This window comes from Sciurus carolinensis, chromosome 9, assembly GCF_902686445.1.
Source record: "Sciurus carolinensis chromosome 9, mSciCar1.2, whole genome shotgun sequence".
Lineage (NCBI taxonomy): Eukaryota > Metazoa > Chordata > Mammalia > Rodentia > Sciuridae > Sciurus > Sciurus carolinensis.
This window is the reverse complement of record NC_062221.1, coordinates 124,580,048-124,608,027: the sequence shown is the minus strand read 5'-3', so window position 1 is coordinate 124,608,027 and position 27,980 is coordinate 124,580,048.

Here is a 27,980-nt window from a genome sequence, read left to right as displayed (position 1 = left end):
AGAGCCAGAGATAATCTATGAAAAGTGCAGGGCGAACTCACTTCTTGGGATAAGAACACCAGGCATGGCCCCCTTCCCTCCTAGAAGAAATCTGTGTTACTACCTTTAAATAAAACCTGCTTCACATGCTTGCCTCAGTGTGCTTCTCCCGTGTTAAACTTCAACATCTGAGGAAGCAGAACTCGTGATGGATAAATGGCAGTATCACTACCAGGAGATAACTTGTGTTTTCTTAGCAGTCCTAATTTGATTCCCTAACACATTTTTATATAACTGTTTCTAATTTTTTGTGCTTTTCCTGTGGTCTGATTGGTTCCTCTTTTATCCGTACCTCCCACCTCCGCCCCCTGTTTTGGCAAGTCTATCTAGAGAGAACTTTCCCAGCTATATGTAATCATCAATTCTACTCTGAATTAGGAGTTATAAAATAGGCATCAATACCTAAGACCATGGAATGAATAGAGGAGTTAATTTCAGTCAAGTCAGTGAGTATTTACAGGTCAATTTTTGAGTGTAAATTTTTCACTTTCTCATCTATCATCAAATTTATACATTCCCAACCAGTGTCTCACTCACCTTGAGAACCACATAGAATTTTTTGCAAATACTACTATTCCAATACAGATTCAAGAGAAACAGACATCCAGGAAAGAGTAGTTTAGAAAAAAGAAGAAGGAAAAAAAACAAAACAAAACAAAACTGTAGCTAAGAAGGGACAATATTTTCAGGACAACATTTTCTTTCACTTTAGTTGGAGCAATTGAGATAATATGCCATGCCAAACTACATCAGAGCCTGAGGCAAAAGGAAATACCAATTATACATTTTGTTCACTATGGTTTCTTTTTTATTAATTTTGATTTTTTAATATGGTGTTAGGATATTATCTTGACTAAGGAAGTTCATGTGCCCTCCATAGTTTGACCTCAAGGAGAGTGAGGCATTAGTTTGAAATGTACAACTTGATGGTGGAGAAGAAAACAAAAAATTGCATTCAAAAACTGACCTGGAAATACAGAACCCACTAAATGGTCTTGGCTCTCCATAAGTTTATTCTGTAATTCTGTTCATCCAGAACAGAATGATTAGACCAAGACTGGCAACAAATGCAAGCATGTAACAGGTACCTGAGGCAATCTAGGACAAAATCCTCTGTCTAAGAAGGGATGAATGACATCAGAGAGATTCTCACTCTCTAATATCTGAACTAAGAACGCACAGGGACTCCTGTGGTTAGCAATGGAATCAAAGGGTGAATGGGTCTGGAGGGTGAGTCATTCTTGCAAGGGAAAACTATGAGTAAACCATAGGGGAGAGTAAGCAGAAGCTTTGGGAAGCAAAAAATGCTCACAGGACTGTGAAAGAGGTCCTGAGAAGAAAGAGGTGAAAAAAAAAAAAAATTGAAAAAGGAGCATAGACAGAGTGGGCACATGAAGCTGTGGTTGAAACTCCAAAGGAAGATTCACACCCTTCTGCTTCTGGGATCTGGTTTGCTTGCCTGACTCCTTCCATTCTTCCAGCTCAGCTCTTACAGGCTGCCTTACTGTTCTTAAATTCTCTTTTGTGAGTCTGTTTTCAGTACTCACAATCCTATTTAAACTCCAAAAGCAAAACAAGGGAGAAGAAAAGACAAAGGGACAATGACTGAGAGACCCGTGCCTAGAAGATTTGGAAGAGGAGGAGACCAAGAGGGGTAAATGTGTGACAATCAGAAGAAAGACACCTTCACACCTGTGATAAAAAGGAAAACAAATCAAGTATAAAGTCAAGGTCACAGAATGTCACCTTCTGTAGATTAGTTAGTATGCTGCAAAAAAGTTAAGAATTGAACAAAACCATTCATTTGCTGCCCAATCTTGTTTTTTATTAGTTGTTTTTCATCATAAGAAATCATATTTATCATGTGTTTTAAAATCATGTCCTAAAATCTCTTTTAATATATCCATTTGTTTTGTGTACCAGGCTATGAGCATTTTGTTCTTCCAGACAACCCCAAAATAGGCAGAAGTTTCCTCTCTTTATTTTCTCATTCCCCCCTTTCCTGTAGTCCAATGTGAAGTCCTGTATTTAAACAAATCCTGAGCCAAGTTCTGCTGTCAGAGACTTCCATGCCAAATCCTATCCTGGACACTCACGCTCAGTTCCAGTTGCATGGATGCTGATGTCCGCGGCTGTTGTGCGTAAGAAAACGACGGCAGTTACTGACCCTGGAGTTGCGTGTGATAGTAACTGACGGCCAGCATTTGGCCCAAACTGAGTACATCTACTTTTAGCAGAGTACTTTGTTGATACTATCTTTCGCCAACTTGACTGCTAACGTTAAGGCAACACAAGCTAGGAACAATTATGTAAATCATGGGCCCAATACAAGATGCGAAAACAAATTATAAATAAACGTAACTGTGCAGACCACAAACGTTAGCAGTCAGCTTAAAAGAACATGTGAAAATAAAGTTAATAAGATACAACAATGAACATATGTTGGGTTAGAAAAGGATTTTTAAGGAAAACAGAAAGAAATCACATTAGAGGCTTCTAAGATGAAGGTTAAAAATTGTAGATCAGTTTAAACGGTGTATAAGGTCAATTTTGCTGACACGTAAATAATACATCGGTAACTTAATTCTCATTGGTAGAAGACCAGTAACTTTGAAGGGTAGGAGGAACATTTATTTTTCTCATGATGTTACTTCATCCACAGAATTGATCTAAGGAGGCTGCCTTTTAAAAAATAAACACAGAAACTACATTTCTAGATTATTTAACCTGTCAAGGGACATCTTTGTGTAAAATTACCTGTCGCATAAGATAATTCATAAGAAAGCAGCCACAAAATCAAAACATATTATGATATGATAGTCTGTCAAGCAGAGAGACTAAAATCTAAATTAATTACTGTCACGAGAGCCATACTTATCTCTTAAGGAGACCATCTCATTAGCTTTATGCTTTGTTCAGTAATAACAAGTACATCCTAAGTAATATATTGTTTTATTTGCTGTAGCAAAGTCAATTGAATAGTCTATTATATTCTTTAAGATTAGCTTTGGTATTTTTAGACCAAACTAAACAAGCACTCAAATCTTATAAATAAACCGTTTTGCAAAACAATGGATCAGTGTTCCATGTCTCATGTTATATCAATAAAGATCAAAATGATATGGTAGATGTTTTATACTGAATAAAACCTGTTACTGGATGTTTTTAAAATAGAAACTACTTTGAAATATTTTAATTTTGCTAATAATATACTGTAGACTTTTACATTGTAAAATATTGGACCTAGATATATGATATATTCCAAATTTTGAGAAATATGATCTTAAAACAAAATGTGTACTTTGCTGACACTAATGTTTTCCTAGTACTAATCTATAGTTTCATTTTTCTTTTCAAGACATGAAATATAATAACATGAATCTAAACAAATCACAGGTCATTGGTGTTCTTTGTTTTTATTTATTTGGATTTATACAAACATTCTGTAAAGGCAACTGTAAAGAATAACTATGATTAAGTATTTAAGGAATTACTTTGGCTAAAAATCACTAGGCTTATTCTGGGTTCACCTGGATGGCAAAAGTTGGACTAGAGGATGTAGTCCTCAGTCCAAGGAAAAGTCTCACCAACCAGGACTGTTTCAAATAATGAGATTCTAGAAGTATTCCAGAACAGGTGGTGTGATCATTGGTCAAAATGTAGAATAGGAAATTTCCACAATAATTTGACTTTCAAATCTTTCTTCAAATACTAGGAATCTTTGATTTTACAATACTGCATTTATTATATTTAAATATTCCATTACATGACAAATATTGTCATTTTAGCACTTGATAAATCCATGTGTTCAGAGAAACAGGTCACTACTGGATCCTTGATTATAACTAGCTGAATCTGAATATAATAGCTATAAAATTGGCATGAAATGAATTATATGTACCAGAGGAAATTATGTAAAATAAACAAATTTCTGCAGCAAGTTAATAATTAAAACATTTAGATTTTAAGTAACTACTACAGAATAACTTTTTAAGAGTGGGTGTGTAGTTCAGTGATAGAGCATGTACTTAGCATGCACAAGGCTCTGGGTTTGATTCCCAGCATCTTTAGAAGAATTAATTAATTAATTAATTAATTTGAAAAGTTTAAAAAATTACATAATATCTTGGCAAATAAAAGAAATTGAGGAGTGTAGTGAATGGAGTCTAACTTATTTAGAAGTTTTATTTCTTAAAGGAACTTAGAGAAATCGAACTCCAAACACTTTTAAGCTGTCTACATATTTGTATAAAAATTATAAATGTAAGTATTTATTTCTTGCATAAAAAGCCCACCTTTTAGCTGTGTCTTCATAAGAAAATTTTCAGTGGCATACAAAGTGAACAGTTGCTGGGATGTCTGAGCTGCCTGAATAGTTGTAATTGTACACGACCATTTAAATGGATGAATTCTTCTCTTTTCATATGCATATTTTACTAATATATAAATTCAATGTTATTATTCTAACATCTCACAAACCTTGCATACGGGCTATGCAATTAAACTGCAATGGGCCAATGTAAGGTGCTCATTTTGAGAATTAAAAATATGGAAATCTCAAAGGTCAAGAAAACTTTACAAACACAGTTTTAAAACATGGCCCTTTGGGATTACAAATCAAGTAGTAAATGAAGCAAAAAAGTGTCTCTGTGTAGGCAAGGTCAAAACTCTCAGGAAAGGGGCTGAGGATGTAGTTCACTGGTAAAGTACTTGCCTAGCATGCACAAGGCCTTGAGTTGGATCCCCATTACAGGGGTAAAAAAAAAAAAAAAAAAAAAAAAATATATATATATATATATATATATATACACACACACACACATATATATATATATACACACATATATATATATATATATATCATATATCTATGAAAGAAATCTGAATGACTGAATGAACTCATTGAAGCTTGGAGCAGCATGCTAGCAAAAACCACAACCCATGATTCTCCACTGAGGGTTTCCAATGACTTGTCCAACTAAAGGTTATCTTCTGACAGAATATGCTTTGAAAGGACACCCTAAATGTATTCAAAATGTCCAGGATTGATGATTGGAACCAAGCATGTCACATACTTGACACCTCTGTGCTCTACATGGGACTTTCCTAATGTAAGGTTATGTTTGGGGAATTGAATTTACATTTTCTTTCTGATTGTTGAATATGTCATTGAATATTAGCATATAAATTGTTTTTTCAAGCTCCTTCCTTGAAGCATTAATTCCAAGTCCTAAGTTCCTTAGGTGAGATACAGGCAGAAGTTAGGAACTCCCACAGGAAGTGGTAATGGAAAGTTGAAGGTTGAAAATAGGCATCATAAGTGCAAAGGAAAATACCAGAAGGGAAAGAGACTGGCTAGGGACTCTTCTGATTTGTATCCCTCACAGTTCCAGTGTGGAAAAGCACATTTGGTAATACTTTTTGGCAGTAGGTCTAAGGAGAGAAGAACTTTGGAAAGAGACAGAATTGGCCAGATGTGAGCCATTCCAAGGAGAGGAAAAAGGAGAATGAAAGAGAATGATAAGAAATAAGGATAGTAAGAAGATGGATGTGGTGCAGAGAGCTCTAACCTTAATCTGGAATTCCCTTCTGGCGGCACACTAGTGAGTAAAGAATAGGCAAGATCTGGAAAATGTTTTCAGCCCAATATTTCATTTCTCAGGGAATTACTCATTCTGGACTAATGAAGTTCATATTGAATGGATTGTCACTTTAATGACACCAGTTTTGCCTGGATGGAAACATGCAACTCTCTCTGGTTTCTTCCTGTTTTCTTATCTGGAGAACCTTTCTACAGTCTAGAATTATTGTTGGCTCTATGGTGATGTGTGATGGATAATGTACTGGATCTTTTCTAGTAAAACGTGATTCTGAGGATATATGTTTAGTACCATCAGTTTTTGTTTTATTCAAGAAGTAGAATAGTGCAGTGGATAGAAGGAAAAGATTTGAAGAACTCTGAATCCATGTTCAAATAACTACAATATGTTGACCATATTATGGGACATGGGTCACCCAACCTCTGCTGCTACAGTAGCCTAACTTATAAAAGGAAGAGAACAAAAGTACTCTAAGGATTTAAGACATTAATACATGCAATATGCTTAATACGGTTCTTGTATTATAATGTTTCAAATATGTGCTAGTTAATAGTTTTATTATGTGACAGTGGAATAAAGGTCTTTCTTTCTGGACAATTGCATTCCCATAAGCCCTGTACCATCCCATCATGTGCCTTATCCACTAGAGGGTCTTCCTTTAATAACATTCTGAATCCTAGATGTTGTATAGGGTAGGAAATTGATGCACCCCAAAATCAAAGTGTCTCCTAGGGGTTATCACTTCTGTTTCTTCCAGAGACTTGGCTAGGAGGAAGGTTTTCCAAACCACAGACATACAGACAAAACAGTTCAGGTGTTCCTTCCTCTACTCTGATCTCTAGAAGGACATTTGAACTTTTTAAAATATCTTTGTAAAGTCAGTATTTGATTGGTAAGGGATCATATGAAGGCCAACTAATGGGTAATTATTCTGGCTGAATCAAAATGTATTTCCCTCTTACTCAGATTTTCCACTACCCAACTCCTAGGATAGAGGAAATGTGACAGAAATAGTTAAGTAAACAAACAATTTTTTTTTAAAAAGAAACCATAATAGCATATCTCTATTATGCTTTAGACAAAATTCCATTGAATAAAGTTAAGTTCATCTCCAAGTGAGGGTGTGCATTCTTCATATTTATTAGAATCCTCTTAAGAATGTCTCCATAATTTGGTTTGGAATCTTTTCTTAGGCATTTTTTCCTGACAAGGCCAGTCTTCTTACAGACTGCCTTGAAAGGAGTTTTCTGAGCAGCATTTTCTATAAATTCTCTTCAGAATTTTCCTACCAAAAAATTCCCTGAGACAATGTTCCTGTGAATAAAATCATAATCTGCCTGCCAAGAATTATCATTTTGGAAAAAAAATAACATCTTAGCAACAATCTTCTAAGTCTTAAAATCTGAGGGAACGTTCCAGAATATAATCAGTATAACATATTTAAGTGGCTTCTTTCTACTTAAGGCACATGATTAAAGCTCTACTTTAATATTGTTGTGGGTTTTCTGTATAGTGATTTGTTTTCATTAAAGTCTTTTTAATTTTCCTGTCAAAAAATATTAAGCAAAAAAAATACTGTTTTCCACTCTAAGTTGGTATAGTTTTCTTTCTTGGCTTATTTCAAGTGATTGAGCATTGATGTCTCTGCTGTTATATTCCAGAAACCCTCCCCATTCCATATAGTCCCTGTCTTAGGAGACTAGCTCTTAGGAACAGAATGACCATTGCTTGCTTGGGGCAGAGGCAACCCACTCTTTTAAATCTGAGGTATCTGGAGTAATGAGCCCCAATTACAACTGTTCTCTTGTGTGTGTGTAATATGAAGAGGTGGAATCCTTTTATTTTGTAATAGAAATATGATGGAGGAAAGTATGGAAAAATCTCTGTGACACATACTAAGTCATAAAATCTTTGCCAGATATCTCATACTTCTGTTAATTTCCTTAGCATTAGCTTTCTAGTAGCTTTCAATAAGTCGATTACAGGATACTGTAGCAATATTCAAATTGGACATCTTTGAGTGTTTGTAAAGAAAATCAAGGGGATGTTTTCTAGGTTCTTGAATAATATTGTTTTGAGAATCAGTTTGTGGTAACATTTTAAAATATCCAAATCCAGTTTGAAACTAAATACGAGCATGTATGTGCATGTGTACACATGCACACACATACACACACATACACAAGTTTGTATTTGGAATATATACAAGTATACCGACTATTTTAAATCAGAAATGGTGACTTGAGTCAGACAACTGAATTCCAATGCATACAAATCCTCCCAGTCAAATTCAATATGTTTTTGATTATACTCCGAAATCTCTGTAGGTCTGTTTTTCCTTAGCAAATTATGTCCCTGAACAAGGTTGTTTGATATATGGCTGATATACATGATCAAATATACAAAGTCTTTTTCCATGATAAGTACTCAACTATAAACTAGATGCTTTTTGACTTAAAAATAATTTACTTCAAGCACAATCAGAAAAATAAGTCTTTTCTGTAATTTTAGAAAAAAACATTGTTTTAAAAAGTCATATGGATGAGAATGTTTTTATTTCATCCTTTAAGTTTATTGAAGTCTTCACTGAGATTTTGATTAAAGATACATATCTTTTCAATAGTGTATCTTTACTTTGGATATTAAATTATGCGTTTATCATGACTGTTTAGAGAGCAAGAAACCTTACTCTCTGAAATTCACCCCCAAATTTCATCCTTTAAAAACACTCTAAGTAGCTGGGTGGGATGGCGCACACCCGTAATCGCAACACCTGGAGAGGCTGAGGCAGGAAGATCAGGAGTTCAAAGCCAGCCTCAGCAACTTAGTGAGATCCTGCCTCTAAATAAAATATTTTTAAAAAGAGCTGGGGATGTGACTCATTGATTAAGTGCCCCAAACCCCTTACCAAAAAAAAAAAAAAAAAAAATTACTGTAAGTAGTCCTTCATTGAAAGGAATGGTAAGGAATGATGCTCTATTCAAGTCACTAGAGTAGAGATGAAATCATTTAATTAGCTTTAAAAGCCAGGCCACATGAATGCGGGAAGAAGGAAATCAGAGAGAGTAGTTCATTAACTCATGAGAAAGAGCAGTTAGTGTGGTCATGTCTGGGCCGAGACAAAGTTGGTCAGCTTGTCCTGCCAAGGAAATGTCGTGGGGAGGAATTATATTGTCCGGGAAAGAGTCCTAAGAGGAATGTTCCTTTAAAGTCCATGCTAAAATCTGCTATTTTGGGTATAAAGACTGTACTTCACTAAAAAGAAACTGTTACAACTGAACCATCTTACCAACAAATGCCATAAAGTTCTCCCGCTAGTGACACGCTTTGATTTGATCATAACTAGCTGAAAACGTCAAGAAGAATGAGCATTAGACATCAATTATTTCTGATTTCCGTGTAATTAGTCTCTCCAAACCCCAAATTTGGGATCTGTATTCAACTGTCCTGGAATTTTCCCTGAAGTATTCTCCACCAGCCGCCCAAGAAGCTCTGGACAAGCTCTTGGAAAGTTATGGACTTGGACTCCCAGCAGTGGGATTGGTCCTAGATTTGGCTGCTATTTAAAAGACTGAATCCAGTTGGGTTTCAAACCTCTTGGGTGTGACAGAGACTGCAGTTCATCAGTGGGATGGAGACACGTTGAGTCTCTGAAACTAGAGTTGATGGAGATCTCTCCACTCTTGTGAGAGACACCATAGTGAACTGAAATTGAGGAATAACTTTTGGAAAATGCCTAGAATCTTATTCATACATGATTGGAAAGGAGTAATAAGCAAAGCTAATTATGGAATGGGGCCACATAGATGGGATGGGACAAGTCATAAGCTTCTTTAAACTTATCAAAGCAAAGAATAAAAGTTTGAAAAGTGTTGTAGATAAATTGCCTTTGTAGTCCCAACCTGATGACTACCTGAGGCATTTGCAAAGTGATTCAGAAATCTCTCCAAAAAAGAGATGGAGTCTGTTTCCTTTCTTTGGTCTGAAGACTTACTTTGGCCAGTGGGTTATATCAGAAGAGAGGACATCCCAGTTCCTAGCCTAGGACTCAAGAAGCCCATTGAGCTCCCACTCACCTTGGAACTTTGCTTTAGACAGAGAAGAATCTCAGGATAATGCCCAGTAATAGTGAATGAAATAGCCTGAGACTACTTTCTTTGGTAAGACCTACTTTTAAGATGGGTTCTTAAGTGGCATCTGGAAACTTAGATTTTGGAAATATTTGTACCACTTTAATTGATAAAAGTAGTTCACTGAGCCTAAAGTATTTGTGCAAACCCTATGGCTTATGCTGAACACCTGCTTTCATTCTAAGATTCTGGCATTCTGGTACAAGCCAGGTAAATGGCATTTATATGACCAGTCTGTAATAGGAATCACAGCGACGGGGTCTCTGATGAGCTTCCCTGATAGAATTTTGCAGAGATGTTTCTCTAATTCATTTTTTAGAGGGACTAGTCCTTGGAAGCTTGTGACTGGTTCCTTAGGCTTTGCCCCATGTCCCTTTTGCTTTTACCAATTTTGCTTTGTTTCCTTCCCTATAATAAAACTATGACTGTGATTATGACTGTATGTTGGGTCCTGGGACGTCTCCCACTCTCATTAAATTTAGGGAGGATTCTTGGGTACTCCCAATGGATAGACTACTGAGTATTAAAAGACCACATGGAAGAGGAAGTTTTCCCATTTGAGGCCATCCTAGATCAGCTAATAGCCAGTAGACTGGCAGATGCGTGAATGAAAAGTCCCAGATAAGCTCCCAGAGATGGGATTAACTCTGAATTTATTTTGTTATTTGGTGGTAAGGACTATTATGCTGGCCAGTCAACCCCAGTCAACATCAGTAAACACTACAAAGTAATGAGAAATAATAAGTGACATTTTAAGACAAAAGTTTTAGGGTAATATGTTGCTCAGCAGGAGATAACTGATGAGAAGCCTATTAATTAAGTAAAGAATTGCCCATAATCTTCAGAGTAGAAGTAAAAATTGATTGACAATTGAAGATTTCCTTGAAAAAACTCCAAATCAGTGAGTTAATGGAACAAGATGGTAAAGTCAAAGAAGTAGAATTAGTTGTAAATATCATAAAAATATGCTCCATAATGAGATATGACATATATTTTATATGTTTTAGGGTTTTTGAATATGACCAAAATACCTGACATAAGCAATTGAGAGAAGGAATGATTTATTTTGGCTTACAGTTTTGAGGTTTCAGTACATTGTTGGCCAGTTGTATTGTCCTGGGCCTGAGATGAGGCAGAACATCACAGAGAAAGAGTGAGGCAGAAGAAAGCTGCTCAGTTCATGGTAGCCAAGAAGAAGAGAGAATGGAAGGGTCAGGGATAAGACATAGTCCCCATGATCATGATTCCAGTGATCTACTTCCTCTGACCATGCACAACATACCTACATTTACTACATATTAGTCTATTCAAACTATCCATCAAATGGATTTATCCATTTATAAGGTTAGAGTCCTCTTGATCCAATCATTTCTTTAAAGCCTCACCTCTGGACTTACTGCATTACCTTCAACATGTTAGTTTTTGAGGAACATTCCAGATCTAAACCATAACAGCAAGTTTGTTCAGTTTATAGGAATAAATAATAACTTCCTTTAACCCAACTTTTTAATTTTGAATTACCTCTTGCCTTGCTAGTGAAACCTGAACTTAAGGACAGTCATCCCTAAAGGCTGGGCAGTGTTTCTTGGATGACATATAGGCACTAATATTTAAAAGTTACTTTCAACTGTTTTGTTGAAGTATTATCAGGTAAAAAGAAACCCAAACTATGGTCCCTTCATCTTGTACATATAAATTTGTGTAGTGGGAATAACTGCTGACCCTTCAGTCATTTCTAAAATAACTTAGAAGATGGGATATTTGTGTCCTTATGAAATTATCCTGCCAAAATTTACACTAAGATGAATAGCAACATCATCTTATTTGTTTTTATTTTGAATTGAACCAAAAATGTATATTATACAAATATATCACTTTAAAATTACTTTAAAATAGGAAGAAAGTGGCCAATAACTCTCAATAAAGGGCAATCATGAAATAAAATATACTGTAGAACTTTAAAATGGAGTTTGATAAATGCCACTCTTAAAAGTCAAATGAAGAAAACAATTTCAATTTCTCATGGAAAATGCATTTGCTTTTTATTTTTGAAATCTGGGAAAAACTATTAAGTTCACAGAGTCTCATAAATTTTGTTAAGAAGCACTCTTGACATTAAATTAATTAAGAAAAATGAATGGTAAACTTCCTAGACTCACCCAAATACACTTTTCTCATAATTGAATTATTTCATGTAAATTCATTATACTAATTTCATTAATCTCAATGGTTCATTTTGACTCAGCACATTAAATATATTTCCCCCCAACAAATATATAAGAGATGGATAGGCAAACAATGAAAAGTACACAGGAGAGTTTGTTAGGGAGTACATTTAAAATTAATAGAGTAGAAATTTTAAATTATGATTGCCACCAAATGTAAACAATTCTCTAATTTTAGTAGATAATTTTTCCTAAATGTATATGACATGAACTGATTTTTTGGTTTTTGGATTTATTTACTTGTTTATTGGTTTCTGATTTGTTTTTATTTTTGTTTCAGCTATTCTCCTTACTGATTTCCTGAAAAAAAAATTGTTTATTAAATGATTTTCTATACACATACCCCATAATCAAACTGGGTATTTAATTTCACATTAAATACGTGGCTGGTTAGCTCAGCTAGTTAGTAATATATGCTAATATCAGTGTCATTGGTTAGAATTTCTCCCTTCAAAAGCAAATAACCATGAAGAATCTCCTCCCAGAGTCAGCTGGGAGACCATCACAGGAAACAAGAGTCCTGTGTGCTACATGTCCTCTCTTTGTCCAGGCAGGAACAGATGCCATCACATTGGTAAAAACAGGTAGTGGATAACTCAACAAGGGCCACACAGTGAAGCTCAAGCTACTGTAACCCTACATCCTCTGTCCCTTCAACCCATGCAAATTAGGCACCATCTATGCAAGGAATGGATGAAAATCATTGGGTTGAGGTTAAAATTTTGTAAATGTTTTAAATTGGCATGTAATGTTGCTTGTCACTTGAGTCAATCCTTCTTTCTTGATCTCAGAATGACATTTCCTTCCATTACAGGTTGATAATGTATCAGAATTAAGGAAGAAAAGTACAATTCTATGTCATTCTGAAAAAATTTTCAAAGATTTTTTTTTCACAAAAATCATGCACATATAAAATAAGAAAATTATACAAATTTAGGGAAAGAAGTTATGTGAGTATATGACTCTTTTATGAAACATGGAAAATGATATCTGGAGTGCAGTTAAGATGTAATAATCCTATTGTATATGAATCTGAGCTCAGTCTCCAAGAAACAAAAATTCATAATTACCATCTGGTGAATTCATAATCACAAAATGTATCACAAAGTGTCTGTGCATTAGCCTAAAATACATCTATATAATTCTAATGAATTAAAGAAGAAGAGCAGGGATAGTAGCAGTTTGAGAACCACTCTGTCCTGATCCCCCACAAAAGTAGCTCCATTGTAAATGGAAGACAAATTGCTCTTCAAGAATCATGGAGTTTTGTTTTGTTGGATTGTATTAATTCGTTCTACAGTTAGGTACTAGAGAGGATAACTATTCTAAGAGTTCACTCTAACACAAAATAAATGTGCTGGTTAAATATATAGGTCAACTTGGAAAGTGTTTTTGGGTAAGATTACCATTTGAATTGGTGCTTTGTGAACTTGGAGGAAGCAGATTTCTCTCTGCAATGTGGATGGGCCTTATTTCATCACTCAAAGACCTCAATGGAACTGACAGGTGGGCCTCCCTGAGCAAGAGAGAAATTCTCCAGCTGACCACACTCAGACTTCATCTGCACTGTCAGCCTTCCTAGGTGTATAGGCTGCCAACCAGATTGAAACTATACCCTTTGTTCTTCTATGTCACCAGTCTGCTAGTCACACTGCAGATTTGGACTTGCCAGCTTCCGTAATCACACAAGCCATTTTCTCATAATAAGTTTCCTTCCATCTCTCCATAGAGAGAGGACTGATTAATTCTATGCTATAGAACCAATAGTTCCTGTTTGATCTGGGTAACCCTAACTGATTCAGATTTTGATACTAAGAATGGTTCTAGAGGTACAGAATTTTAAGGATAAAGAACCCTGACTAAAACAGTAAATATAAATGGAATTTTATATGCTTTGGCCAGACCTTTGTGCAACTGTCTAAAAGCTGGTCATCAGAATATGAAAGGTCTGTACTGATTTCTGCGTATGTTGCTGAGTAAGTCCTTGGCTTATGTTGAAAGCATAAATATCTTATGTTTATTTAGCTGGCACTACGCTGGGTAATGGGAAACCGAATGTTGGAAGGCCTGAGGGGTTTGGTCCATTGTGATGAGGCCTTGATCAGAAAATCCCTGACTTTCCTCCTAGGGAGGCACACATCCACCCTACCACTTTTGCTGCTGCTTCGCATTTTCCTAAAACTAATGGAATGGACAAAGCATACCATGACAGCACAGCTGTCATTCCCAAAATCTTCTGAGATAGGTTTAGAAAGCAATCCAAGCCAATGATATATGACCCAGATTTTATTTCTCATCTTAAATTAGCTCAGCTCTTCTATCCATTTTCACTTACCAAGAATAGACCAAACACTCCAAATAATATAAGTCCAGCAATATTAAAATGCTCACAATTTAAAACAGAGCCAATTTCCATTATTACATTCAAAAAAAAATTAAAGTTCTATTAATAAATTCTATTTTTCCCCCTTGGAAAAATTAAAGACCCAGGATTCTGGGTGGCTGGCAGTGTTGACTGAGGCATAGTTTTCCATAAATCTCCATCTAAAACAAGACAGAGCAACTAGACTGCAAGTCTAAAATCCCACGTGTGAGCCTTTGGATAAACATGCTAAGATAACCCCAAAGCACAAGTGAGTGACATTAAACCATGGAACAAGATGTCATGGTTTCAGCATTTGTGTAGGAAGAAGAAATGGGAAAGCAAAACTGTCTGCCTCACCTGGGGAGAAAACCATTTGAAAAGAGCCTGCAGGTTACCTGTAGGACAGCAGGGACAACCAGTCTCAAAGCCTTGAACTAGGAAGGGTTGAGTCAAGTGTGACAACCACGAGGACAGCCAGCCACCATGATGAGATGGCACCCTGAGACCGTCTGGCTTCTAGGAATCCTTGAAATACCCAACCCAGGGAACTCCTCCAGGACAGGACCTCCTGTCAAATAAAAATCAAGCAGCGTCGTGAGAATGGGAAAGGAATGAAAAGATACAGATAAAAGCAGGAAGGTGACAGAAAGGAAATTTTCCAAAAAACAACAACAACAACAACAACAAAAAAAAAACTGCTCTGTTTTTGAGCACTGTAAAGGAAACACCCAAAGAGGAAGCTCCTGAAGTTTGAAAAGTTGTCTTAAACACAATCTCCTTTTAAAAGTTCAAAAAAATTAATTTCACATAAATACGAGCAACAGAAAGTTCTCAAAATCAAATCCCATGCAAAGATTTTTTTTTTTTTTTGTAAGTGGAAGCAAAGGGATGTCCTCATGTGCAGTGAAACTGCACTTGACAAACACTCCCAAAACTTCTCTATCTACTTATTCAAGATGGGTACGGAAACTAAGAGAATGATACAAAGGGGAAAAAACAACATCAATCAGATGCAGAACTTCAGGCGCAGAATGAAAGCATTGAGGAAAATATTAGAAATGAAAGAAAAAGATATTTCAGATGTCTTCTTGCAAGATGGAGTTGCAAGATACGTAAAAATAAAGGAGAAGGAGGGCAAGAGAGGACACTTTTTTAAATGAAAAATACAGTTAGAAATCAGTGAAAAGAATTTGAAAGGTGAGAAATATTGACAATAGGCAAAGATGAATAAAATATGGACAATGTTAGTCTCTGAAAAATAGTTGAACAAGAAAGTGAAGCTAAGATTAATAGATGTAGCTTTAGATCTATAGTAATAGAGACACAGAGATTTATGGATGTAGATATGAGGATGTAGGAGCCTTTATCTTTGCATGTTCATTTTTTGTTAATTAGCAGAATGAATTTTATATTGACCTAATTTTTAGCATGTTAAGTTTTCTTTTTTTGACAATCCACTTGAACATCCCACATCAACAATCATGAACAGTGTTGCCACTAGCGAACTTCCGACTTCCTTTCCAGTTCTTATAATGTTTATTATTCACTTTTTTCCAGGTGTATTCACTGCCTAAGTCCTTTATTACAGTGTTACACAGGTAAGACAGTTCTAAATTTTCTTGATTTGGTTCAAAATTAAAAGGAATAATTCTCAAATTTTATGGTCAATATTTGCAACACTTTATTTAGAGAATCTTTTAAAAGTTCAAGAAATTCTGTTCTATGCCTAGTTTATGAAAGCCTTATTTACTTCAATCATAATTGAATGTTAAACTTGCTAAATACTCTGTTGATTCTAGAAGTGATCACGTCTTTTCCTCTTTATTCTTTTAATGTGGTTAAATCCAGGGCTTGATTTTCTAGCGGTAAACCAATCTTGCGTTGCTGGGTTAAAGCCAGTGTTGTCATGTGTTTTCTTATTTACTTTGCCAACTCGGTCTGCTAATGCTCTGTTTAGAATTTTTGCCTTGACAGTCATGGGTGAATTGGCCTATAATTTAATTTTCTCACACTATCCTTTTCTGGCTTTGTTTCTGCAGCTATGCCAGCTCTATAAACTGAGTTGGAGATATTTCCTTAGTGTTCGGCCCTCATAGGGAGGTTGTGAGACATTGTAATTGTTCCCTAAATGTTTTGTTGAATTAGCCTAAAAACAGTCTCAAGTGGTTATATTATTTGTCAGAAAGATTATAAATACAAACTCAATGCTTCAGTTGAGTTTAGAAACAGGTCTTCTAAGTGTTCCTGAAATTTTTTAAGGACACACACACACACACACTCACACCATGTGTATGTGTATACACACCTGTGTCCTCATAGATCTTTGCCCATTAGATTTACTTTTTCGAATTTATTGGCATAGTTATGCACAATATCATTTTATTATCTTCTTATTTTATGGTTAGGTATCTTACTTTGGTTTTTTTCCCCTTTTCATTTTGATCTTTATTATCTTCTCTTTTAAATCCTTTTATTGGTGCTTTAGAACTATATACACCTGTGGGATTTGTTGTCATATATTCATACATTGACTAAATGACATTGTTTTCTCACTTTCTGAATCAAACTCTTCTGTCTCTACTTTGTCTCTTGCTTCTCTCATTGGGCTTATTCTTTTGTTCTTTGTCTCACTCCCAGTTCTCAAATGGAGGATGTATCACCTACCTGGGGGAATGCAGAAATGCGTGGAGGCATTTTCTGTTTTCACAGCAACTCTAGAGTGCTCTTGGCAGTTGGTGGATGAAGGCCAGGTTGGTATTTATCCTGGGATGCGTGGGACATTCCAGCTCAACAAAGAACTGTTCTTTCCCAAAGCCCAATAACATGCCTGTTGAGAAACTGGTTTTGTTACTGAATGCTGTATTATCCATTTTCCCAAGCAGTTAAGGAACTGTATTCTACTAGTTTCACTATGTAGCATATTTGTACTGTTTTTATTACTCTTCAGTATTAAGTATTTTCCAATTTATCTTATAATCTCTTCTTTGACACAAAAGAGATGATTTGTTAAAAAATTGAACCATAAAGGCCGAAGAGTTGCTAAGAGTTTAAAATAACTATTTCTTCATGATGAATTATTTCATTATTTTTTCTTTTCATCTCTAGACTTACTTTATGCATTGAAAGTCTATTTTTTGTTGTTGTTGTTTATAACACAGCAGACTATCTTTCCTTTAAGCATTATCAGTTTTTTCTACAGGACTTCATTCTTTCTTTTCTTTATTTAAAACTTTTCTACTATTACTGTTTTACATTGTCCCATTCTAAGATATAGAGATAGATTTTTAAAAATCAATCATTCTCTTGCAGGAAAACAATATATTTGTTGTCATTTTGACAATAGAAATTATACAGACTACCTAAGTTAACAAATTCTAAAGCCAGTCTCCTGGCATTCTGAGTTTCACTATGATGTATGTGTCTTGATGGGAATTCATTTAATTTATGCTGCTTGAAATTCTTAGGATCAATTTTAGAAAACTTTAACTCCAAGTTGTGATATTTTAATGATAGATTTTAGAGAGTTCTCTGCTCTTATGTTGTAATACTGCCTCTCTTCTAATCTATTATTTCCTAGAATTCCAATTAGACATACATTGACCATGATTGGATTTCTGTGTTTCATTTCTCCTTTAAGTTTTCATTTCTCTGACTTCCTGATATGCACTTTCTTGTGGTTTGTCTCCCATTTCACTAACTCTCTGTTCAGCTACTTCCAATTTACTGTTTAATCCATAGGCTAAATCTAATTCTGATGATTATGTTTTTTGTTTGTAAAAATTCTGTTTTGTTGCTTTTCTAGTATATTCTGTCATGTATTATAGGATCTTGATCATATTTTAATTCCTTAGATAAAATTTACATAGTAATGTCATGATGTGTTACTGATAATTCTAATATATGAAGTCCATGTGGGTCCAATTGTGCTGCTCATTGCATTTGTTGATTTTTGTTCATAGTATCTTATTTTCCTGTTTTTATTATTAGAATGAACTCTTATTGATTGGTTGCATATCTTTGAGAACACTTTAGAGTCTGGGTTAAGAGTATGTTTTCTAAGAGGGATTTGTTATTTCTTTTTTTTAATTTTAATTTTAATTGTTTTATTTTTACAGACTGCATTTTGATTCGTTGTACACAAATGGGGTACAACTTTTCTTTTCTATCATTGTGCATGATGTAGATTCATACCATTTGTGTAATCATACCTGTACACAGGGTAATGATGTCTGTTGTTATTTCTTATATATGTATTTATTTATACTTGAGATGGGATCTCACAGTGTTGCCCAGTCTGTTCCTGAACTCCTTGACTCAAGCAATCCTCCCCACTCAGCCTCCTGAGTAGCTAGTACTATAGGCACATGCCATTGTGCCAGGACGAAAGCAGGGTTTATATTTGCTGGGTACTAAGGCAGTGTCATAGTCTTGGTTAAGGGATTTTTGACAACACAAATGGTATCAATTTAATGCTCAAATCTAATTCAGGGCTGGATTTTCATTACACAGTCTCAAGGGAAAAATTCCCTCTTACTACACTCTGTCAAGGTCAAGGGAAATTGTTCAGCTATTTCACTTAATGGAGTAAGCTGATTTGCTTGTTTGTTTTTTGTTTGTTTGTTTTTGTTTCTAAGTTCAACTATAAACTTAAGAAATAGTCCTTAGGAACCTGGTCTTATGAAGAGGAATCTTGGATCAGAGGTCCTACTTGTATGTACCCTAGGATTTGGCTTTGGCCTCCTGTGTGATTGTAAAGTCAAAGGTCTGCATCATAAAAACAAATACATGCTTCCAAGACAGTTATTATCTTCAGCACATACTTACTTACTCTCTGATTTGTGTGTATGTGTGTGTGTGTGTGTGTGTGTGTGTTAATTTTGACTATCAAGAAAACCCTTACTTTCTTGTTAGTTTACCATGAATTTTTTAAAAATGCTTATCATATTTATCAGAATTTAGGACTGGGGTTATAGCTCAGTGGCAGAGCACAGAATTTTAGTTCAATTGGAGAGTGTTTCAGGGTATTTATTCTACCATGTTTCTAGAAAACTAAGTTTTCATTACCTTAAAACAGTGGATTTTCTCAAGTCACAACTCCAGAACTGTTCTAGACAAGTTCATCAGTGATTTCTGAGTTGTGAGTCCTCATCTACTTGACCATCTTGACACTTTTTCTGCCACTGATTGCCTGAATTCCCTGAATTATTTTTATCACTTGGTCTCTGGGATACTTGTCTTTTTTTTGGTCCTATTTCTACTTCAGTGATCAGTCATTCTTAGTCTCCTTTAAAGGTTTCTCTTTATTTTCCAAGCAGTTATTTACTTTTTTTCTTTTCTGTCTTGATATCTAGAACATTTTACCCAATCTAATGACTTTAAATTCAATATTTACACAACTGACTCCTTATTTCAATCTCCATGCTTGGCCTCATTCTCAAACTCCCAATTCAGATCTCTTAAGATTCTACTTGATACCTAATAAATATTTTATTAAAACCAAATTCCTTATCTTCCACTTCAGATTTGTGTCTCCTGCAGTCTTCCATATTTCGATTAGTGGCAACTGTTTTCCAGTTTCTTGGGCCTAGTGCATTAATCTTTCTTGACTCCTCCATTTCTTTTACTATATTTAATCTACCAATAAATTCCTTTGATTGTATCTAGACTCCAACCACTTCTCATCACCCCACGGCTACTAATGTGATGTAACCATTTCTCACCTGCAACATTGGAATAGTCTCCTAAAGGGTTCTTTCTATCTGCCTAGAATCAACTCATGCATGTGATCTAAAGTATACTTTAAAAAGCAAATGCCAGATCAAGTCATTCATCTTCTCAAACTCTTCCATTGATTTATTTTCTATTCTTTTTCATGTGGAATAAAGGCCAGGTCTTTACAAGAACCATGAACCCTATTGATGTGCTTCCCAATGTTCCTTGAATTCATATCCTACCTTGGTGCTCGCTGCTCACATAGTTCCATTAACATGGGCACCTGTATGTTCTTCAAAGATACCAAACATTCTCCAAGTTCTGAATTTATTTTTATTTATTTTTAAATTTGTTTTAATTAGTTATACATGACAGTAGAATGCATTTTGATACATCATATATAAATGGAGTATAACTTTTCATTTTTCTGGGTGTAGATGATGTACAGTTAAACTGGTTGTGTAATCATATATGCATATAGGTTAATAATGTCTGATTCATTCTACTATCCTTCCTATCCCCTCCCACTCCCCTTCTTTCACTCTCCTCTGTCTAAATAAACACACACACACACAAATAACCCAATCAATAAATGGGCTAAGGAACTGAACAGACACTTCACAAAAGAAGAAATATAATCAATCAACAAATGTATGAAAAATGTTCATCTCTAGTTATTAGAGAAATGCAAATCAATACTACTAGGATTTCATTTCACTCCAGTCAGAATGGCAGTTATCAAGAATATAAGCAATAATCAATGTTGGCGAGGATGTGGAGAAAAAGTTTCACTCATACATTGCTGGTGGGACTGCAAATTGGTGCAACCATTCTGGAAAGCACTATGGAGATTCCTCAAGAAACTTGGAATGGAACCACCATTTGATCCAGTTATCCCACTCCTTGGTACATACCCAAAGGACTTAAAATCAGCATACTACAAAGATGCAGCCACATCAATGTTTATAGCAGTTCAATTCCCAATAGCTAAACTATGGAACCAATCTAGGTGCCCTTCAACAGATGAATGGATAAGAAAAATGTGGTACACATACACAATGGGATATTACTCAGCCTTAAAGGAGAATGAAATGATGGCACTCACTGGTAAATTGATGGAGCTGGAGAATACTATGCTAAGCAAAATAAGCTAAACCAAAATAAATAAATAAATAAATAAATAAAAAACTGAATGTTTTCTCTTATATCTTATATGTGGGAGCTAATTCACACTATAGGGGCAGGGCTAGGGAACAATTTCTGAATTTTTCTGCCTGCTTTTGCTGCCTGGAATACTATCAAAGAGATTTTTGCAATAGGTCTTCCAAAATAACCTATCCAAATAGCACCCCTTACCACACTGTACCTTTGGTCACCTCTACTCTCAGTACCTACTACCACTGGCAACACACACAAATACACACACACTAACTCACACACGTCTATCTTTCCCTGTTAAAATGTGTTCTTTCTATACTCCTAAATTCTGGAGGTGGTCAGAGGATAAACCTGTGATTTTTAATTAATTGTTGCTCAATCTAGCTGTAGTTTCTAATAACTTGTTCCTTACATACCCTGGACCTAAGGGGATTGTTATAGAAGATCCCTCTCCAGGGACTCAGGCAACTTCTTGAATTCTGAATCTACAAGATAATTTGATCATGTTTGCCTGAGAACTAGGCCAAACAATAAAAAGAGGAAAGGAAGGGACACTGGAAAGCTTTTAGTAGGTTTATTGTTCAAAGTCTTAATTCAGAGTATTTACATATTGTTCAGTACATGTTATTCTTTTTTGTTGTTTTAGCTTTAAGTCGATACATGTGATGAATTACTAAGTGAAAATAAAATTGGACTTTTAGAGTCACTAGAATTATAACTAGCACGTGAAAATTATAGTGTGCATACTTTGATATTTGGGACAAATACATTTTAGGAAATGAACTGTGTCCCATGTATGTGTGTAGCTATTAGGTATGATGAAAAACACTCTGTATATAGAATCCATTGGGGAATATTTTAAAATAAATGGAGGTGACGCCCCCTTGTGTTTGATTTGTCATGTTAAAATAAATTTAAGAAAACTGCCTTCATTTCTTAATCCAAATATGGTATTACCTTGCAAAAATTAAAAACTAATAAATGTTAGATTTGTGTTTAAAATATATATGTTTAAAATTTCTATCTCCCAAGAAATTAATTTCCTTTAATTAGAATGACTTTTCTGTTTTTCATTCACATTGATATATTAACATTGTGACAAATAAATATTTTATTGAATAACTTATGTCCAAATTCAACCATTTTCCCCTCTGAAAACAATAGATATCACCATAGACAGGAAACACATGCTCATGAAATGTTTGATAGATTCCAGAGTGCTTTCACATAATATATTCTCCTGATCAAAATAATCCTGTGAAGTGCATGAGCTAAGTGTGTATCCTTGGCTCAAACCAGTGAAACTGAAGCCCTGTACTTAATTAACTGCTAGGAAATGTATAGCAAGTTCAATAGAGAAATTGGATCTAAATTTGGCTCTTGGCCTTCACACGCTAATGGCTGAGCTTCACATCGGAGGTGACTAGAGAACATGTTTTCTGGATCACATATTTGTGACCCATGATCTCACACATGATATTTTTATCCAGAACAGAATACTAAAAATTGTAACTAACCTAGAAAACTATAGACATTGCATATACTTTATGTAGTATATTGCATGTATATTTTATTATAATACCCATGTACATATGCGTGCGTGAACATGAGCATGTGTGTATTAACTCTAACAGTCAGGTTTTCAGAGGGACAAGTTCTTGTAAGAGAAAATTGCAAACTGTTCAATGGTTAATGTGACTAAATACCAGAAACCTGGCCATTTGTTCCTTTCATAAATAGGAAACATCTAAAATCCAAATATAAACAACTTTTGATGTTTCAATATCCTAGTCAGTGCTGGGAGTGTTAAACAAAAGGGGTATAGCCCTGAAGTCATTACTCACCACTCCATAAATAAAATCTTCAGTCTGGTTTTGTCCTAGAACTAAAAGAAAGTGTGTAAGTCACCGCTGCGATGTTTCCAAAATCGCCTTAAGTGATGAAAGGATGCCTTTTGCATTTTCTTGATCTCTTGTATTTGTGACTGGGTAATTTTTGAATTTTTTTTTGATGGTACAAGGATTGAACCCAGAACGTTGTATATACTAGACATGTGCTCTACCAACTGAGCTATATCCCAAACCCCATCATTGGATAATTTTTTAATGCATTAATGGACTTTATATATTGGCTCTGGGCAGCTGTCATCTCATTTCTGAGTTTAAGGACAAACTTACTAGAGATGAGAAAGGAGAGCCTGTAAAAGGCGTGCAAGCAGAGAGGGAAGAAGGGAGATGTGGCTGGCCATGAAGAGATGGCACTGGATACCTCATGCACTGCTGCTTCCCAGCCATTGGGAGGGGTGTATCTATGCTGTTTTGATTTAATGATTGTGCACTGATTTCAGCTCCAGGGGAACAGATACTTAAGGGTAAGGAGTGGATTAAAAGTCTTATCTTAGCCAACTTTAGCTTTGTGGACTGTCTGTTACTAGGATGAGTAAGACGCACCTGCACTGTGAGGGCAGCTCCCAGCCTCCTTGCTGGCTACGGGCGCTCATCCCCCAAGGGTGGAGGACCATGGAGAGCATCCGTCTTTCTCTGGAGGTCCCAGTTCCACCTCTCCACCTCTGACTGAAATGGTTGCTGTGTGTTTTGAGGTGCTTCTGGTTGAGACATGTTGCTTTTGTTTTGTGTTGGTGGTTGTGATAGGCTTTGGAAAAAAAAAAAAAAAAACTAGTCTGAATAAATCCTTTGTCTCTTTTCTGCTAGAGAGTGTAATAGGTAAAATATTTGTTGTTTTTAAAAAAATAATTAGATGAGGTAAGGAGTCTCATTAAGTTTGTACTTATCAAGGCATGAAATCTGACCACATAGGTAACCACCCTTGCTCTGTCCCAGGAGGCCAATTCAGGTCACCTCACTGGGTGGGATCACTGCAGGGAAAGGGTGCGCCCAGTGACATGCTGCATTCCAAACAACCCACCTCCACCCTAAGTGATGAGGAGAGAGCATCACCTACGGGATTTGACATCAACAGCACAGCGTGGAAGTCTTCTGCTACTTCCTGGCCCCAACTGGAAAACACAGACTGGTCTTTATGGGTTGCTGCTGACGGGGGCCATTTGTTTCCATTATTTTTCCATTGCTTTCAGGCTGGGAGCATAATGGGGAAAAAGGAAGAAACAATACATGTTGTGTATGGAACTGTGATAGGGAGAAAGAAGGGAGGGGGAGTGAGAAAGAGAGAGAGCCTAGAAAAGACTTCTTTCAAAATCATAATGCTAACATTATTTATGGCTTTCAAAGTAAATTGTATAGAACCAAATGACCATCTGAAACGATCTGTATAGTAAATGATTCAATAGGAAAGGCTGTCTGTTTCATTTGTTTTTATTTATGATGCCTGGATGTGATTTTTCACTGTATTTGGCAGGCAATGTTAAAGCCTCCAGAAAATCTGCCTAAAAGCATACCTAAACAGCAAGTTTTAGTTTCAAAAACATTGAGCAAATCTATATGTAGTGATGTAGTTTATATTAAATGCACATCCACTTTGTGTAACTCATTGAAAGCAAGAGAATGCTATTTTTGAGATATTGACAAAGAATGCGGTGTGTGTGTGTGTGGGTGTGTGTATTTAAACCTGATCTCCCCTTTGTAGTGTCCACAGCTCTTTCCTTTCACTTAATCAGTCTGGAAGACTAATAACCAAATGTGTTCTATGAAGTTAGAGAAGGTAGAACAGAAAAAAACACTTTTTAAATAAGATGCAACTTAATAGCTTCCATTAAAAAAAAAGATATAATTATTTGACTGCAAACTTCACAGATGGCAAGTTCTGTACCCTGAACACTTAATAGCAGGCCACTCCAGGTTAATTGTCACTTACCTATTATCAATGCTTCACCTGACTCTTTTTCGCTAGAGCAGACCCTGAGGCCATCCTCCTAGGAGATTCCTTCTGTGATCCTTCACCTGGACTCTGAGCAGAACTGGCTACACAATTTCCTGAACCTGGTTCTAAATGAAAATGAGGAGTCATTCTTTAAAAAACAAAAACAGTTAATAAACTATTTTAAGACAATGGCATCAGAAGATTAAGACAAGCAAGGCTCCTCTGTGAGGCCTTGTACAGTAGTACTGCATGCAGAAGGTGTATGCCATGAAGCCAGACCAATCTGGATCATTTTACTGCTTTTCCACTGGGTTCTATTCTATTTAGCCCCCGACTTTTTCTTGGTTGGCCAGTGGTTACAGCTCACACTTACTAGTCTGCCTTAAATACTGTTCTGCCTTACCTCTTTCAATAAGATTGAATTCAGTCTTTGAATTAAACTTACTTTTGAAAATCCTAATTTAATTCCAGTGGTCACCACCAGTACCTTCCATCTCCCACCTACTCCAATAGGAACAAGTCCTCCCCCAGAAATATATATCTGTAAGTCTTGCCATATCTGTCAGTCAATGTGCAATCATATACAGGAAGCAGAACTTACATAAGAATAAAAGAAAACTGTAGATTGCTTTGACTCCCTGAACTTGCCTTAATTCTATTTTAGATGAAAAGATTTTAGTCAATTCAATAATCTCAACTTCAAAACACTTTAAGGGTATCAAGTCAGTACCTGTCTGGATATTTCTTTTCAATGACTGGAAATGAAAATGATATTAATGAGTGCTTAACATACACCCAGTCTTGCTCTGTCATAACAATCCTGTGAAGTAATTGTTCAGATTTTCCATCACCCTAGAGAAGTATAATCCAGAGCTTGTGGGCAATTCCACAATTGGCATCAAAACTAAGTTTTGTGGGGAGCCCTCACAGGAAAGTGCTGGATGACTTCCATTTCCCTCTGACCCCTTCTCTCCCCAGGGATGGGAATTTGATCACCATACTCAGTGCCAGGTGTGGGGCTCTGACATCATTGTTAGCACCTTCTGTTCCTGCTATCTTGACCTCCACATTCCAGCTGAGGTGCCTGTGATGAATATCTCTATACCACAGCCTGAGTCTGTTCTGGAACCTCATTGCTGAGGGTTGACTCTCTTATTTTTTGATCTGGATAGGAAGCAAAGGAACTCACTAGTAAGATCTTTGAAGGCTGGAATATCTGTCAGGATTTACCCCCCTCCCTTTTCTGCAGCTTGAACTTCTTTAGCCTCTTAGCAACTCCATATTCTAAGGCCTAAGGGTAATAATAGCCCTCTCCTTTTCAATAGAAATGATGGGTCCCTCTCCCTGTCTTGTCTTCCCCATCTTTACACCTTTCCAGTGGGAGATTAACTCTATCTCCCCACTAGATCACTCTTATTTTCATCTATAAATTCCTGCCTTCTCATAATCCCATATGTTCCTCATTGAGGCTGCAGATTTGGCTCCTCTCATTTAGAGATCCTTCAGTTAGGCTGAAAAGGTCCAAGGGCCCAGAGTATAAGTTCATGGCTATGTAGAATGTAGAGGCTTTTTAGCTGCTCTACAAGGACTTTAAGTTGGCCCCTGAGATCCTGACTACCTGGGGTTCTTACCTGTGTTTAAATCCCTCTCTCTGGAATGTAGGTGGGGATCTTGGACCTGCTTCTCATTAATAGAATTTGGCCGAGATGATGGAATATCACTTTCCTTACTACCATACATTGTGTATATCTTCATTTTAGTAGCTGGACAACTGTAAAGTGACTATATTAGTTAGGGTTCTTCAGAGAAACAGAAGCAACTAAGATATGTATGATATACACCTCTTTCTTTCCCTCACTTGTTATACAAATAACTCTAGCACAGAGAAAATGAAAGAGAGGTTTATTGTTAGGAATTGACTGAAATGGTTATAGAGGTTGGTGAGTCCAAATCTGACCTGGGGATCAAGAGAAATAATAGTACAGATGAAATGTGAAGGCCATTTGCTGTAGAATCCCCTCTGGGGGATGCTTTTGCTCTCATGGATTGCATAAGACACACCCCCAGGAAGGGACAGCAATTGGTTTTACCCCAGACACTAATTCCATGGTCAATCTCAGCCATGTGATGGTGCATGACTGTAATCCCAGACTTGGGAGGCTGAGGCAGGAGGATCCCAAGCTGGAGGCCAGCCTGGGAAACTTAGCAAGACTGTCGCAAATTTCAAAGAAGTAGAGAAAGTGGGGAACATAGCTCAATGGTAGAGTGCCCCTGGGTTCAACACTCTGTACTTAAAAAAAGAAAGTTAAAATCCTTCCAAAATGCCTTCCAAGTTGATACCTAAAATCAACCATTGCACTCTCCTGCACTCACTGTGAAGAAGCGAGCTGCTGAGTTCTCCAACCACAGGAAAGCAAGCCTGCCAACAACCCGAGTTGAGCTTCAGGTACATCCTTCCCCACTTGAGAGGCTCCATAGAGGGACACGGCTCTGGGCAGCACCTTAATTGCAATCTTGCAGAGAATCTGGTAGAACCATGTGGGTACTCCTGGCCCACAGAAACTGAGATAATAAATGTTTTGTTATAAACACATGAAATTTGTGGTAAATTGTTACACAGCACAGAAAATAATGCAGAATAGAATCAAGAACTGATTGTCTTTAAATAATCCCCCATCTTCATCCTAGAAATGATCTTCACACTTTTATCAAAATTCTACACATATTTTTCTCTCATGTGACCTACGGCACATCATTCTTACTTGTATAACCAGTGCATTTCTTTTGTCATTTCTACTGATCCTAAAATATTATCATACATGTATGGTCTTCAGTGTAACATGAATAAAACCTATACTTTGGTGCTGGGTTGTGTACTTTCCTAGTTTTCTCAACTATGTCTTGGAGCAAAAAC